The sequence below is a fragment of the Lactuca virosa genome, chromosome 4 (genome assembly GCF_052849685.1).
Source record: "Lactuca virosa cultivar CGN04683 chromosome 4, Lactuca_virosa_CGN04683_v6, whole genome shotgun sequence".
Lineage (NCBI taxonomy): Eukaryota > Viridiplantae > Streptophyta > Magnoliopsida > Asterales > Asteraceae > Lactuca > Lactuca virosa.
Window position 1 is genome coordinate 448,725,710 of NC_136429.1, and position 18,367 is coordinate 448,744,076.

Here is an 18,367-nt window from a genome sequence, read left to right on the forward strand (position 1 = left end):
CAATTGGGCAGGAACATTAAGATGCTTCGATCCGATCGAGGTGGTGAGTATCTTAGTACTGAGTTCCTCGACTATCTTAAGGAGTGTGGGATTGTCTCACAATTGACACCTCCCAGGACACCACAGCTGAATGGTGTAGCTGAGAGGCACAATCGAACTTTGTTGGACATGGTTCGCTCTATGATGAGTCGAGCTTCGCTACCAATCTCCTTTTGGGGGTATGCCTTAGAGACTGCCGCCCACATCCTTTATCTAGTCCCTACAAAGAAGGTTGCCAAAACACCTCATGAGATATGGACTGGGAAAGTTCCCAATTTGGACCACATCAAGATTTGGGGTTGCGAGGCTTTCGTGAGGCGCGAAACTCATGACAAGCTCGAACCTCGAAGTGAAAGGTGTATTTTCATCGGCTACCCACAAAAATCCTTTGGTTACCTCTTCTACAGACCCAGTGAGAATGTGGTCTTTGTGGCTAGGAGAGGGGTCTTTCGAGAGAGAGAATTTATAAGCCAAGGAGACAGTGGGAGGCAAATTGACCTTGAAGAAATTCAAGACTCGATTGGTGAAGGAACCTCAGACGCTAACAATCAACTTGAGGAGGAAATTCCTGTTGATCCAGCTGACGAGTCTATACTTCCGAGGCGTTCCACAAGGGTTAGGAACACACCTGAGTTTTATTATGGATTTCATATTACTACGGAAGGTGATACATTTATCAGTGACAGTACACTGGTAAATATGGATGAACCTAACAGTGTTAAGGAAGCCATGGCAGGCCCAGAGTCTGCTAAATGGAAGGAGGCTATGGACAGCGAGATACAGTCCATGTATGACAATCAAGTTTGGAACTTGGTTGACAATGTACCAGGCCGTAAGACAGTCGGGTGCAAATGGATATTCAAGAAGAAGACCGACATGGATGGGAAGGTGCACACTTATAAGGCTCGACTGGTTGCGAAGGGGTTTACTCAGACTCAGGGAATTGATTATGATGAAACCTTTTCACCAGTAGCAAAGATTAAGTCTATTAGGGTTATGCTAGCCATTGCTGCATTTCATGATTATGAAATATGGCAAATGGATGTCAAAACCGCTTTCCTTAACGGAAAGTTGGCTGAGGATGTTTACATGAATCAGCCAGAAGGTTTTGTCAATGCAGAGTACCCCAATAGAGTGTGCAAACTTGAGAAATCCATTTATTGATTGAAACAAGCATCTCGAAGTTGGAATCTTTGTTTCGATGAGAAGGTCAAAGAGTTTGGTTTCTCAAGAAGTGAAGATGAGTCCTGCGTGTATGTCAGAGCTAGTGGGAGTATAGTTAGTTTTTTGGTACTGTATGTGGATGATATACTACTCATAGGAAATGACATCCCAACCTTGCAGGAGGTTAAGTCCTGGCTTGGGAAGTGCTTTGCTATGAAGGACCTTGGAGAAGCTACCTATATCCTAGGGATAAGGATATTAAGAGAAAGGAGTAAAAGACTAATTGGACTTAGTCAGAGTATCTACTTGGATAAGGTGTTGAAAAGGTTCAACATGCAGAATTCGAAGAAAGGAGAATTACCGATCCAAAGCAATGCCAAACTGAGCAAGGCTCAGAGCCCGAGTACAGAAGATGAGATAGCTGAGATGAGTCGATTACCTTATGCTTCCGCTGTTGGTTCGATCATGTATGCTATGACTTGTACTCGTCCTGATGTGGCCTTCGCTTTGAGCATGGTCAGCAGATATCAGGGGAACCCTGGCAAGGCTCATTGGACTGCGGTAAAGAATATTCTCAAGTACCTGCGGAGGACTAAGGATTGGATCCTTACCCTTGGTGGGAGTGATGACTTGAGAGTAGTAGGGTATAGTGATGCTAGCTTTCAGACTGATAGGGATAACTTCCGCTCTCAGTCGGGCTGGGTCTTTACCTTAAATGGAGGGGCAATCACTTGGAAGAGTTCCAAACAGGAGACTGTAGCTGATTCGACTTGAGAATCAGAGTACATAGCAGCGAGTGAAGCGGCAAAGGAGGCGATATGGCTGATGAACTTCATCGGAGACCTTGGAGTTGTACCAGCTATTAAGGAGCCTATGGAGATTTTCTGTGACAGCAATAGTGCGGTTGCCTTAGCCAAGGAACCAAGAGATCATGGCAGATCCCGACACATTGACAGAAAATATCACTTCATAAGACACAAGATAGAAGAGGGACTCCTCATGGCAAAGAGGGTATCGTCAGATGAGAACCCTGCGGATCCCCTTACGAAGGGACTGACGAGGGTGAAGCATTTGCAGCATGCGAGGCGCATCGGGCTGAGGGACGATATTAGTTTTATAGATTAGATAGCCTTTTTCTGAAACTTGTAAAATGTAATCGACGTTTGATGATGAATAAAATTTGTGATTTATTTATGAGTAAAGTGTTGCTATCATTGTCAATTATTTACTATTGTTTCAGTTTTGCATGTTTTGACTTCCAGAATAATTAATTTATTCAAACTCTCCACAGTCGGTCATATGTCGGAAGTAGGTATGAATCAAGACTGTCATGAATTGGGATTGTAGATGACTAAAGGTGTTTAGCCATAGCAATGGTTGCTACAACATTCATGAGTACTCATAAGTTATGAGTATTGGAATAAACCCACGCTCACTTGTATCACTTAATGTGTGTGTAAGTGTGGTGGCCAAAATCAAGAGTTAGTATACTCTCTCATATATTTTCCAAGTTTGTGGTGATTTGTGATTTCCATTTGAGGCATTCACATTATTGGTGCTTGGCTCTCAAACTCCAAGGAATCAACAATCAACAAAAGGTATGTAATTCATCTAGTTCTTTTATGGTTAAAAGTACCCCATGCCATGCTAGATAGGTTATAAACCTTGGAAAATAATATTTTGCATGTATCTTAGACAAACATAGATCCAAGGTTTAATAGGGTTGCATGTACACTTAGGAAGTGTTAGAATGCTCAAAACCCAACAGTTGGGACCGGTGAGCTTCTCTTTCGATAAGATTGAGAGTAGAGAGAAGTTAGAGTTGGAGGAGTCGACTTGAGTAGCAACGAGTTCACCGTTTCCAGACATCTATTTAAAGAGACATATTTTTAGTTAGCGATATAAATCCTTAATATTTTAATCCAAAATAAGTATTCAAGGCTAGGATCCAAAATACAATTCACAATACAGAAGAGGGATGTCGTAATCTAATTGCAAATTTATCAAGGTAGGTAATACAAATTTACCAATTTCAATCTAGCATGAAACTCCAAGATCTCTTGATATTCATTGAATGTTATCAAGGGCATGTTTAATCTTAGATTATGCTCTTCGAATTTATGTCTGGGATGCAGAGGATCACACATCAGATGTGAATAACCATGCAAACCCTATTGACAACCTCGATGTCATTTATCATCTCAAATTAATGTGCCGGTAAAGTACACGCGCTTCATTAACAATGATAATTTTCTATTTTTCCATCACTCAACTTTATAGTCCCAAATTAGTGTGTCCGTTAACCATGCAGCTCCACTAACGACATATAAAGAGTGATGTGTGTTTTAATGGACTAGCATACGCTTCACATTTTTTGTCCTAAAGTAACTAGAGTTGGGATTTATTCAAACGGTTCTAGTACTTTAATAGCTTCATACATTTAAGAGGTCATGTGTTATAAAGTCCGTTCGGATAATGACCCTCCACCATACAAGGGAGTGGTGGGTGAGAGTGGACACCTAATGGCAGTCATTTTATAGGCCACTTCTTTATACCCCCTTATAGTATGGCTTCGTGAATGAGGCATACTAGCGATTTGACTAACTTCTCTTATAAATATAATATATTAAAATTTTAATCATATATATATATATATATATATATATATATATATATATATATATATATATATATATATATATATATATATATAGTATAAGGTGTATTTTAAAACTTTTCAAAATACTAGGGTTTAAAATTAATCTTTCGAATTAAACAATTAATTAAATAAATTTAAATCATATTATTTACCGATTAAACAATTAATTAAATAATTTTAACACGTGGATTAAATAATTATTTACCAATTAAATAATTAATTAAATAATTCAAATTTAATCTTAATCCTTTATCCTTCTATTTTGAAAAAAAGGTAGGGTTTATCAGGTTTTAATTATTCATATTTTAAATCATATTAAAATATTAATTAAGGAAACTAGAAACCCTAGGGATATACATCAAGTTTTCGAAAATAAGAGGGTGGTGGCTACGGATTCAGAAAACGTTAGCCAAGTCGAAATTTAAGCCTTTAGGGTTTAATTTCCGTAAACTCTAATTTTGATCATTTTTTTTAGTGCACAATAAAATTGAAAAGCTAAACTCTGATACCACTGATGGGTTTTCTAGGTTATAACATTTTGCATGTGGCGGAAAAACACTTAAACTCTTAAGTTCACATGCAACTTAGAAATGATCTATGTTTTACCTATTGATAGCAACTGACTATGAATATCAAGAAACCCTAGGAGAGAGGCTATGGAATCGAAATTCATGTTGGATTAATGTTACATACCTTTTGATTATTATTGCAAATAATTAAAGTTCAATCCTTCTTCAAACTCTTGGAAAGTTAGCGCCAAAGGAATGGAGGACTCTAATGGCTTGTACCCAAAACCCTAGTAACAAGAAGACTTTAGGAGAGAGGAGGCTAGAGCAAAATTTCGGCTCTTGTATGTCTATATGTGTTGGACCAAAATATGATGCCAAAGGACCCTATTTCTAGATGATAGGAAAACCCTAATTTGAAATAAAATAATATTATTTCAAATCCGGAATTAACTAGTTTCCTAATTATCCATAAGAAATATTCCAAAAACCCTAAAAATCCTCCTTAATTTCGTTCAAGGGGTTGGAAGGTTCTTCAATATCTTCTTGTTTAACTATTGAACAATTAGAGCTTCAGATCTTGCACTTTTAGATAATCCAATTAATTTATTATTAATCATTAATTAAATAATACTATTTCCAATTAATATATTAATAATATAATATGTTAATAAATCATTTATTTTAATTTCTAAATAATTTATTAATCATATAATAAATTAACAAACCAACCTCTTCCTCCAAAAGTAATTTTATCCAAATACTAGTTTTGAGGGCAACCCAAAAAGGGTTTTGCTTCTAATTCAAGAATATACCAATTTAGTTATTGGACTAGACATCTTAATCCAACAGTCTCCCACCTGGATAAGTCTATGACTACAATTGCAAGTATAGACCTTGAAATAAACATCAAAGAGTGCTTTCCAAAGCCACTGCCAAACTCTGATTCAAATCACCTATTGGCCCTAAGATAAGTGATCAGACATTCATTCGTTCCTGAAGTTATCGTATGCACACGAGACATGGATCATAATCAAATATTCCTTCATTCTTCACGGTTTCCATTTTAGGCATTCTTTGTCTCAAAATTCCTACTTTGAGTAGTACTTCGTTTCTCCTTTTGGCGACTTCTGCCAAAAGTCAACCTTTATCCTCATAGTTTTTGACATTGTAACTTTTAGTATATGGTAGATTTTTATTTACCATTAAAAAATAATATCTCTTCCACACTAATTTGGTTTTATACGAAGTTTGTATTTTTGGAATCGCGACAATGCGTATATTCTAAAAACGTTAATCTGTTGTCAAGGTGACACGATTATATGTCGAATGATTACATGGTTGTCCTATTACATGTTGTTGACATCGTTATGTTCTATTGGTGGTTGGTGACACTTTTTTATGGGTTGTTACAGATTGATTTTTGTGTTTTTCCTTCTCTATCTAAACCACTATTGGAGTCACTAGTAAGATCACCATTGTTATGATTGATGGAGAATGGTGCCCATAGTTACAACACAGTTAGAACGATTGGTGATATTACTATTAATAGTAGGGTCTTTTTAAGTTACACACAAAGGACATAAATAAGCAATTAATGACATTGGGAAAATCATAGGTACTTTATTTGTTAATTAATATAAGTCTTTAATTAATTGAATGAAATTTAGAAGTTTTGGAATACTTTTGAGGATAAAAGAGGATAATTTAAGCAGTCAGATAATTACCATTTATATGGATAGTTATTAGGGGACTAGATAATTATCTTCTAGGGTTTCTATTCTTCCCCATAAATAGAGAGGAATATGAACGAATTTAGAATATTATAAATCTAAAAAACCCTTAAGAAAATTCGTTCCTACAACCTAATTCCCTTAACCACCAAAATCTCAGTTCCCACATTGTGGTGGAATCTTATCCAAGATGTGGCGATGCAATTTCATCAAGTTACAGATTTTGGAGCATTCATTCATGGTCTTTGTTGCATGGGTTTTTGTTAGATGTTGTTGATCTGATTGCCTTGGGTGCTGTCACACCCCCAAAACGGAACAGCAGAAACGTTCAGGGGCGGATGACGTCATGTACGGTATCACAACAATTGAATAATAGTAATCAAAGTCCAACAACCATCATATTGATAAAGTATAGTTTTTACATTTGTGTTCAAATCATTGTATACTTCACACCAAAAATGTATAGCAAAAACTAAAAGATGTAACGCTATGATGCTCCGTCTTCTCAAAACCTGTGTGGATTACATGTCTACTGATTCTATGAGAATAGAAGTAGTTTTGAAAAGAGTGTCAACAATTAAGTTGATGAGTACATAAGAATTTTTGTATTAGAAGTCTGTCATTTGTTCCTTGAAAATGTAAGTGTTTTCTTCCAGAAAATCGTATATTTTATGTTGTAAATGAATTGTAGTCTTAATACCATAAGACCAAAATGTGTAAGTGTTGTTGTACTCTGAAATAGTATAATGTAGTCTTATTATTGAATAAAACTACATGATAAATGAATGTTTCCTGAAATGTAAGTTTCGTTGTACTGGAAAATTGTGTTTTGTAATTGTACTTGTATGAAAACTCTATGAATGTATGTGCTTGGATCCACCAGTTGTACTGTAAAATATCATATTGTAGTTTTATTATTAAATAAAACTATCTGAAGTTATGTATGTATTCGCACACTAATCGTATTGTTAATATCAAATTGTGAGTTATTATAACCATGCTTGATGACCTAAGATGGCCTGATACGACGTTCTTTAGGCGTCGAAATTGGTACGACATTTGTCACCCCAGGCGTGTCGGCCTAACTATAGCTAACACTTTAGGTGCGAGATCGTCAGTCCCGTATAGACCTATACACAAGTGTCACGCTCTCCCTCCAGGAGACTCTAGTTATAAATTTAGGACTTTCGTTGGTACTTAGATAAGTACTTAAAGTGTGTCTCACAAAGCCATATTTACGGTTACGTGTAGAATAATGAAAACCCATTTTGTAATGAATAAATTGTATGCATGTCTCATTTCTTATTGCAATCGTAGTGTAAATAATTATACTTTTATATAATTATTTTTGCATTGTATCCCTGACCAGTAAAATGTTGTGTATGTTCCACAAACTATACATATTACAGTTTAAAGTGTATGTTCTACTGAAATGAAAACATTTGTATTGTTAACAACTATGTATGTTTATAATCGTAAATCTGAGATAAGGATATTCCGTGAAATTTAACATTTTTGTATAAACGGTAATAAAATAAGTTGCGAAAATATTCTCTTTTTTTAACGTGTTGAAATAATTTTTATACTTATATATAAGGCATATATAACTAAGATTGAAAATACAGTCGAATAAATGATTCTAGCCTAAGCCCACAACCAAACAAGGAACAGGAGTTAAGGCAGAATCACCAATTCTAAGCCTGTAGAATCTTATATATATATATATATATATATATATATATATATATATATATATATATATATATATATATATGGTAAAAATAACAATTGAAACAGTTTGAATATTAACACAAATTTGCTTGTGTTTTACTTGTATTCCCCCCCAAAACATGTAAAAATCGTGGGAAGGGTAGGGGTATGAACTCACCTCGAGTGTGTGTTCTTGGTTGGGTAACAGTGTAAGTGGCGATGTTCTTTGTGTTACAATACATGTAAATAATCATATCCTGATAATATTTAAACACGTAATATATATGTAATATAGATAACTAATAATTTAAAGTATTAAATAAACACTAGATGATAATAGGAACACTTACCAAATTAATTCCTAAGAATTAATTTAAGTGATTTTTCTTCCTGGTAATTTCGTTGATGATATGAAGTGTTCTTGGTGTTCTTGGATGAAATATGAAGATTTGAAGATAATGTAGGCAAAACGTTTGAATATTTGATGTTTATGGATGAGTTTTGAGACCAAATATGAGGAGTTTTCGTAGTGGAATTGTCAGAAATGAGAATTGATTTCGGTGCTAAAGCTTTAATAATGGGACAAGAATGACGTGGTTTGCCTTGAAATGTGTAATTTATCTCTTTGGAATGTGTGCCACCCCTTGAAAATGGAGTTTTCGGCCTATCTAAACAACCGAAAACCATGTTGATTTCGGTCTAAAGTCCCCACCGAGAAGTGCTTTTGTTACGAAGGTGGGACCTCGCATAAGGGTTTTTGGTGGAGGCTGATTTCGGTCTCGCATGGAGTTTTCGGTCCTCACATGGGATTTGATTCCTATACCGAAAACTCATAAAATGGGATATAATTTACTATATTTTGGAGTTAAATATTTAACTATTCATTTCTTTAACTTATGTTTGACTCATTTGACATTGGTTTGACTTTTATTGACTTTCTTTGACTTTTATTGACCCGAAATAACTGGTTGTTATAGGTGTGACTACGAAAGAGGAGTTCTATGTTGGACTCTTAGCTCTCATCAATCAATCGAAGATATCCATGGGTTTTAACAAACCTAAAAGGTTATGTATTCATGTATGTTAAAGTTGTATTAGATAGGTTGTTCCTAGATCTATTTTCAGGCGTATCGAGGATTAAAATTGTTGCTTCCGATGTCCCTTTAATGTTGTTTAAAGATCCTCAATACCCATCAGTCGTATCAGAGCGGTTCGTACACATCTATTGCACTTTAGGTTTTTTATTCTTGAAGGTTTAATTAAGTTTGCATGCTTAGATCCGATCTAGTTTCTGAATGTTAAATAGTTTAATTCTCTTTTGGAAACCGAACTGTTTAAAATATCGATTTTGAATGAATATGTTCTATCGCCATGACGTGGGAGGTCCTCCTCCATGATATTATGGTTCTCAACAGAAAAGTGTTTTATGTGTCTCACCACAACATGGTAGCTTTCTTGCCACGTGTTAACAACGTGTCGCTGTTAGGTTTGAGCACTATAACACTCCTATGGTGCACATGCAACCGTAAATGCTTTGGATCTATGTTTTCTCTAATTATACATGTATTTTCAATTTTCCAAAGGATTGTCCCTAGCTAGCATATAATTCAAGCTATACAATATACACTTAGTTTAGATGCTTACCTCTTGAGTAGGGTAGAGTTCTTGACCTTTGAAAGCTTGAGCACCTCAAGTATGATGTCTCTATTGATTCACAAACACCAAAATGCAAGAGGAGGTTTTAAGAGAATAAGACACTTGACTCCAAAGAGTGTGTAGCCGATTTTGGCTTATGGGGCACTACTTATAATGTGGCAAATACTAGGGTTACACTTTGTAAACCCTAATGCTCCATGACTTTTCACATTCTTATGCTCCATGGGTTAACCTCCATGGACTATCCATGGATTATGTTATTGGTTTAGCCCAACCATATATTCATGGATCATTAGTCCACATTACAAGAATGATTGATTTACATAATCAATCCCCATATATTTAATTAGTCTCTTTTGATCACAAAATTAATTTAAAATTAATTCTTGATCAATACTAATTAAATAATATTAATATATTATACTTGTAATATATTAATAAATCACAAATAACCTTATTCTCAAAAATCCTTCCTATCAAATTGCACTGGTGAAGGCAACCCAAAAAGGGACAATGTTACAATCGGGTCAAGTACATACCAGTTATAGTTATGGGCTTAGACACCAAATCCAACAGTCTCCCACTTGGATAAGTCTAATAACTATAGCTGCCAATGTAACTTCAGAATCTGATTTAACAATCGTAAGCTTTTAAAAGCCGATGTCAACTCTGACCCAGTCAGTGACGCATCCTTTTGATAAGGGATCATATATTCCTTTGTTCTCAAGATATCAGCTATACAAATACATGGAACAATGTCATACTTATTTCTGAGTCGTCTGACATTGAACATAACTGAACACATCAATTTAGTGACATAGAACATAGAACATAGAACATAATTGAACATAACTAAGCACATCAATTTAATTCTGACCGGGCCCGGCACATATGTCAAAATAGAATCATCGAGGGCTCCAAGATATCGCTTTTAATCCTCTTAGGATAAAAGGAACAAATAAACTTCGACATTATATGCTTGTACTAACTACTCATCAAATCATGCATAACGACACGTTTTATAACATCAAGTTACTGATGTGTTTTCATGCCATCAATGCACAACCAACTCGTAGTCAACAACTCATATATCTTGGTATGAAGATTATATGATATTATCGTCTCACAATTACTCGTGATAAATTCCATGAAGTAATTCAGGTGAGCGCGGGTTGATCCAATACTCAAATCTTATTTCAGAAGTACTCATGAATGGTGTAGCAAACTATTGATATGTCTAAATCCTTAGACAATATACAAGCCAACTCATGACAGTCTTCTTTCATTCTTACTTCCAAGGTATGATCGACTGTGGATAGTTTGAATAATATTATTAATAATAATAATAATCATAATTTTATTATTCTAGAAGTCAAAACATGCAAAGTGAAACAATAGTAAATAATTGGCACAAGACAGTAACTTTACTTATAAATAAAACTCCTTTTATTTAATCATCGAATGTCAATTACAATTTAGCTATTACAAGTTTCTATTTATCTAACCACTAAAACTAATATCGTTTGTTAGCCCAATACCCCTTGCATGCTGCAAGTGTTTAACCCAAGTCAGTCCCTTTGTAAGAGGATCTGTTGGGTTGTGCTCTGACGATATCCCCTTTACCACGAGGTGTCCTTCTTTTACTTGATGTCTTATGAAGTGGTATTTTCTGTCAATATGCCTGGATCTACCATGATCTCTTGGTTCATTGGTTAAGGCAACCGCCCCTTAATTATCGCAGAAAATCTCCACACGCTCCTTTATGGATGGAATGACTCCAAGGTCTCCAATGAAGTTTTTCAACCATATTGCCTCCTTCGATGCTTCGCTTGCTGCTATGTACTCTGATTCAAACGTTGAGTCAGCTACAATCTCCTTCTTGGAACTTTTCCATGTTACTGCTCCTCCATTCAGGGTAAACACCCAGCCTGACTGAGAGCAGAAATTATCTCTGTCGGTTTGAAAGTTGGCGTCACTATACCCTGTCACTCTCAAGTCATCACTCCCACCGAGGGTAAGGATCTAGTCCTTAGTCCTCCACAGGTACATAAGATTGTTCTTAACTGCAGTCCAATGAGCTTTACTAGGATTCCCTTGATATTTGTTGACCATGATCAAAGCAAGGGCCACATCAGGGCGAGTATAAGTCATACCATACATGATCGAACCAACTGCGGAAGCATATGGTATATGACTCATTTCTGCTATCTCCGCCTCTGTACTCGGACTTTGAGTCTTACTCAGTTTGGTATTGCTTAGGAAAGGTAGGTTACCTATCTTGGAGTTCTCCATGCTGAAACGTTTGAACACCTTGTCCAAGTAGGTACTTTGACTAAGTCCTATTAGCCTTTTACTCCAGTCTCTCAATATCCTTATCCCTAGGATATAAGCTGCTTCTTCGAGGTCCTTCATAGCGAAACACTTCCGAAGCTAGGACTTAACCTCCTGCAAGGTTGGGATGTCATTTCCTATGAGAAGTATGTCATCTACATACAATACCAGAAAGCTAACTATACTCCCACTAGCTTTGACATATGCACAAGCCTCATCCTCGCTTCTCCAAAATCCAACCTCTTTCACTTTCTCATCAAAACAAAGATTCCATCTACGAGATGCTTGCTTCAATCCATAAATGGATTTCTCAAGCTTACACACTCTATTAGGGTACTTTGCATTGACAAAACCCTCTGGCTGACTCATGTAAACATCTTCAGCCAACTTTCCATTAAGGAAAGCAGTTTTGACAACCATTTGCCATATTTAATAATCATGAAATGCAGCTATGGCCAACATAACCCCTATACATTTAATCTTCGCTTCTCGTGAGAAGGTCTCATCATAGTCTACTCCCGGAGTTTGAGTAAAGCCGTTCGCAACCAGCTGCGCTTTATATGTGTGTATATTCCCATCCATGTGAGTCTTCTTCTTGAAGATCCATTTGCACCCGACTGTCGTACGACCCGGTACATTACAACCAAGTTCCAAACTTGATTTTCATACATGGACTGAATCTCGCTATCCATAGCCTCTTTCCATATTGTAGACTCGGGGCCTGTCATGGCTTCCTTGTAGTTGTTAGGTTCATCCAAATTTACCAGTGTGCTATCACTGATAAATGTATCACCTTCATTAGTAATATGGAAACCATAAAACTCAGGTGTGTTTCTAACTCTATTGGAACGCCTCAGAGGTAAGGACTCGTCAATTGGATCAACTGGAGTTTCCTCCTCAGGTTGATTGCTAGTGTTTGAGGTTCCTTCACCGCTTGACTCTTGATGCTCTTTAAGGTCAATTTTCCTCCTACTGTTTCCTTGGCCTATGAGTTCTCTTTCACGGAAGACTCATCTCCTCGCAACGAAGACAACATTGTCACTCGGTCTACAGATGAGATATCCAAAGGATTTATGTGGGTAGCCGATGAAAATACATCGCTCACTCCGATTTTCGAGTTTGTCGTGAGTTTCTTTTCTGACAAAAGCCTCACACCCCCAAAATTTGATGTGGTCTAAATTGGGAACTTTCCTTGTCCACATATCGTGAGGTGTTTTTGAAACCTTTTTGGTAGGGACTAGATTAAGGATATGGGCGGCAGTCTCTAAGGCATACCCCCATAATGAGATAGGTAACAAAGCTCGACTCATCATGGAACGAACCATGTCTAGCAAGGTTCTATTGCGCCTCTCAGCCACACCATTAAGCTGTGGTGTCCTAGGTGGCGACAATTGTGAAACAATTCCACATTCCTTAAGATAGTCAAGGAATTCGATACTAAGATACTCTCCTCCACGATCGGATCGCAACATCGTTATCTTCCTGCCCAATTGATTCTTCACTTTTTGCTTAAGCTCTTTGAACTTTTCAAAGGTTTCTGACTTATGCTTGATTAAGTAAATATACCCATATCTACTATACTCATCAGTAAAAGCCACATAGAAGCGGTTAGCATCCCTTGTGGCGGTTCTGAATGGTCCACATACATCAGTATGTATGAGATCCAACAGACCTTCACGCCTTTCACAAGTACCAGTGAAGGGTGACTTGGTCATCTTTCCAAGTAAACAAGATTCGAAAGTGTCATCCGAATTTAAGTCGAAAGACTCCAAAACTCCATCCTTTTGGAGTTGGGCTATGCGCTTCTTGTTGACATGTCCAAGACGAAAATTCCATAAGCATGCTTTATCCAATTCATTGGAAGAATTAATATTCAACACATTATTTCCTAAGTTATCTACAACCATCACAGTTTCATATATACCATTGCAAGGTAATGCTTCAAAATAAAATACACCATTACAATAAGCATAAATACCACCATTTTCATTATTAAAGGAAAAGGTAAAACCTTGTTTATACAAACTGTGAAAGGAAATAACATTTCTCTCCATATCGGCCGAGTAACAACAATTATTCAAATCTAAATTAAAACCATTACTAAGCAATAAAGAATAAACACGAATCTTGGTCACAGGCGACACTTTCCTATTTCCCATGATTAAGTTTATATTCCCGTGCTCCACATCCCCACTTCTTTTTAGTCCCTACAAATCAGAACAAATGTGAATACCACAATTTGTATCAAGGACCCAAGAATTAGCATGTGATGAGTTATTAGACTGAATAGTGTAAATACCTGCAAAGGAGGGTTTGATCTTCCCATCCTTAATGTCCTGCAAGTACTTGGGACAGCTTCGTTTCCAGTACCCTTTATCATGATAGTGGAAGCACTCTGCTTCCTTCGGGTTGGAAGAGGGATTAACAGAACCAACTTTGGTCTCACTTGAGGAGGATCCATCAAGAGCCTTTCCGTTACGGCTCTTGTAGGGAGCCTTCCTCTTCTTTTCCTTCCCATGTCCGATTTCCAGAACAGGGGCAAAAGTAGTAGTAGGAGTAGACACAACCGACTTGCTTTTCAGGTTGCTTTCTGCAGTCCTAAGAAGGCCTTGAAGCTTGCTAAGAGTGACCTCCTCCTTGTTCATATGATAGGTCATACGAAACTGATCATAACAAGAAGGTAAAGAGTGTAGAATAATATCTATGGCCAACTCTTCATCAAAATTGACATTAAATTTAAGCAAGTGGTCCACGAATCTATGCATCTTCTACAAGTGGGCCGTGATGGGTTTACCATCCTTCATTTTGGTTGTGATCATGGAGGCAATGATCTCATACCTCTCATGCCGAGTACTTTGATGGTATCTAACACCCCTAAGTGTACATCCAACCCTAGAAAACGTTGGATCTATGTTTGTCTAAAATACATGCAAAATACTTTTTCCAAGGTTCATAATCCTATTTGGCATGGCATGGGGTACTTTTAAACATAAAAGAAACTAGAATAATTACATACCTTTAGTAGTGAGTTGATTTTTTAGGAGTTTGAGAGTCAAGCACCAATAATGTGAATGCCTCAAATGGAAATCACAAAACACCACAAACTTGGAAAACTTTATGAGAGAGTATGTTTGCTCTAGAAATCAACCACTCTTATGCACACACACATAGTGTCACTTCAAACATCACAAGCCTCTTTATATAGTGTATATGATTAGGGTTATGAACCATGTAAACCCTAATAACCCATGTCTTTTCCTTTCCAAGGATCCATGGGTTAAAAGCTCCATGGATTATCCATGGAATCCCATCCAAGCTTCGCCCATTTCCTAATGAGTGTTAGCCCACACCATATAAATATGATAGGCCATGTTTAATTAGTCACCTTTTTTATCACTAAATTAATTCATAATTAATTTAAGATCAATACTAATTAAATAATACGATTTCATATTAATATGTTATAACTTATAATATATTAATAAATCATAAACATACTATTCTCATAATATTATCCATATAAATAGTTCGGGTGAAGTGCAACCCAAATGGACCACGCCGGGTCGGGCCAAGTATATACCAAATAAGTTATGGACTTAGACACCTTATCCAACAGTCTCCTACTTGGATAAGTCTAATAACTGTATTTGCATATATAACTTCAGGAACCAACCGGCAATCGTAGCTCTCGAAAACTCTTTTGAACTATGAAGCGCCATTTTAGATAAGTGATCATATAATCCTCTGTTCTCATGATATCAGCCGGACAAATACATGGAACAATGTCTTACTTATTGTCCAGCAGTTGGTTTCCCGATTTCCGATTATGTTTGACAAAGAACTTAATCGAGCACATCAATTTAGTTCTGACCGGGCCCGGTACATAGGTCAAAACAAAATCATCGAGGGGCCCAGATATCGCTTCTAATCCAAGAAGGAACAGATAAACTTCGACTCATATGCTTGTTCTACTACTTGTTGAATCATACACAAAGGCACGTTTTATAACATCGAGTTACCAAGGCGTTTACGTACAATCAATGTATAACCAACTCATAGGCAACAAGTCATATCTCTAGGTTTGAAGACTTAATGATATTACCGTCTCACGATCACTCGAGATAAATTCCCTGAAGTGATACAAGTGAGCGTGAGTTTATTCCAATACTCATACCTTATGAGAACTCATGAATATTGTGGCAACCATTGCTATGTCTAAACACATTTAGTCATCTACAATCCCAATTCATGACAGTCTTGATTCATACCTACTTCCGACATATGAACGACTGTGGAGAATTTGAATAAATTTATTATTCTGGAAGTCAAAACATGCAAAGCTGAAACAATAGTAAATAATTGACAAGGATAGCAACACCTTACTCATAAATAAATCACAACTTTTATTCATCATCAAACGTCGACTACATCTTACAAGTTTCAGTAATCACTATCTAATCTATAAAACTAATATTGTCCCTCAGCCCGATGCGCCTCGCATGCTGCAAATGCCTAACCCTCGTCAGTCCCTTCGTAAGGGGATCCGCAGGGTTCTCATCCGACGATACCCTCTTTGCCACGAGGAGTCCTTCTTCTATCTTGTGTCTTATGAAGTGATATTTTCTGTCAATGTGTCGGGATCTGCCATGATCTCTTGGTTCCTTGGCTAAGGCAACCGCACCATTGCTGTCACAGAAAATCTCCATAGGCTCCTTGATAGCTGGTACAACTCTAAGGTCTCCGATGAAGTTCTTCAGCCATATCGCCTCCTTCGCTGCTTCACTCGCTGTTATGTACTCTGATTCACAAGTCGAATCAGCAACCGTCTCCTGCTTGGAACTCTTCCAAGTGATTGCCCCTCCGTTTAGGGTAAAGACCCAGCCCGACTGAGAGCGGAAGTTATCCCTGTCAGTCTGAAAACTAGCATCACTATACCCTACTACCCTCAAGTCATCACTCCCACCAAGGGTATGGATCCAATCCTTAGTCCTCCGCAGGTACTTGAGAATATTCTTTACCGCAATCCAGTGAGCATTTCCAGGGTTCCCTTGATAATTGATGACCATGCTTAAAGCGAAGGCCACATCAGGGTGGGTACATGTCATAGCATACATGATCGAGCCAACAACGGAAGCATATGGTAGTCGATTCATCTCAGCTATCTCAGCCTATGTACTCGGACTCTGAGTCTTACTCAGCTTGGCATTGTTTTGGATAGGTAACTCTCATTTCTTGGAATTCTGCATGTTGAACCTTTCAACATCTTATCCAAGTAAGTACTCTGACTAAGTCCAATTAGTCTTTTACTCCTGTCTTTTAATATCCTTATCCCTAGGATATAGGCAGCTTCCCCAAGGTCCTTCATAGCAAAGCACTTCCCAAGCCAGGACTTAACCTCCTGCAAGGTTGGGATGTCATTTCCTATGAGTAGTATGTCATCCACATACAGTACCAAAAAGCTGACTATACTCCCACTAGCTCTGACATACACGCAGGACTCATCTTCACTTCTCGAGAAGCCAAACTCTTTGACCTTTTCATAGAAACAAAGATTCCAGCTGCGAGATGCTTGTTTCAATCCATAAATGGATTTCTCAAGCTTTCACACTCTATTAGGGTATTCTGCACTGACAAAAGCCTCTGGCTGACTCATGTAAACATCCTCAGCCAGCTTCCCATTAAGGAAAGCGGTTTTGACATCCATTTGCCATATTTCATAATCATGAAATGCGGCAATGTCTAGCATAACTCTAATAGACTTAATATTCGCTACTCGTGAGAAGGTTTCATCATAGTTAATAGCCTGAGTTTGAGTAAAACCCTTTGCAACCAGTCGCGCCTTATAAGTGTGCACTTTTCCATCCATATCGGTCTTCTTCTTGAAGATCCATTTGCACCCGACTGTCTTAAGTCCTGGTACATTATCAACCAAGTTCCAAACTTGATTGTCATACATGGACTGTATCTTGCTGTCCATAGCTTCCTTCCATTCAGCAAACTCCGGGCCTGCCATGGCTTCCTTAACACTGTTAGGTTCATCCAGATTTACCAGTGTACTATCACTGATAAATGTATCACCTTCTGTAGTAATATGAAATCCATAATAAAACTCACGTGTGTTCCTAACCCTTGTAGAATGCCTCGGAGGTACAGACTCGTCAGCTGGCTCAACAGGAATTTCCTCCTCAGGTTGATTACTAGTGTCTGAGGTTATAAACTTGCCTCTTGAATTTCTTCAAGGTCGATTTGCCTCCCACTGTCTCCTTGGCTTATAAATTCTCTCTCTCGAAAGACACCTCTCCTTGCCACAAAGACCACATTCTCACTAGGTCTGTAGAAGAGGTAACCAAAGGATTTATGTGGGTAGCCGATGAAAATACACCTTTCACTTCGGGGTTCGAGCTTATCATGACACTCGCGCCTCACAAAAGCCTCGCAACCCCAAATCTTGATGTGGTCCAAATTGGGAACTTTCCCAGTCCACATCTCATGAGGTGTTTTGGCAACCTTCTTTGTAGGGACTAGATTAAGGATGTGGGCGGCATTCTCAATGGCATACCCCCAAAAAG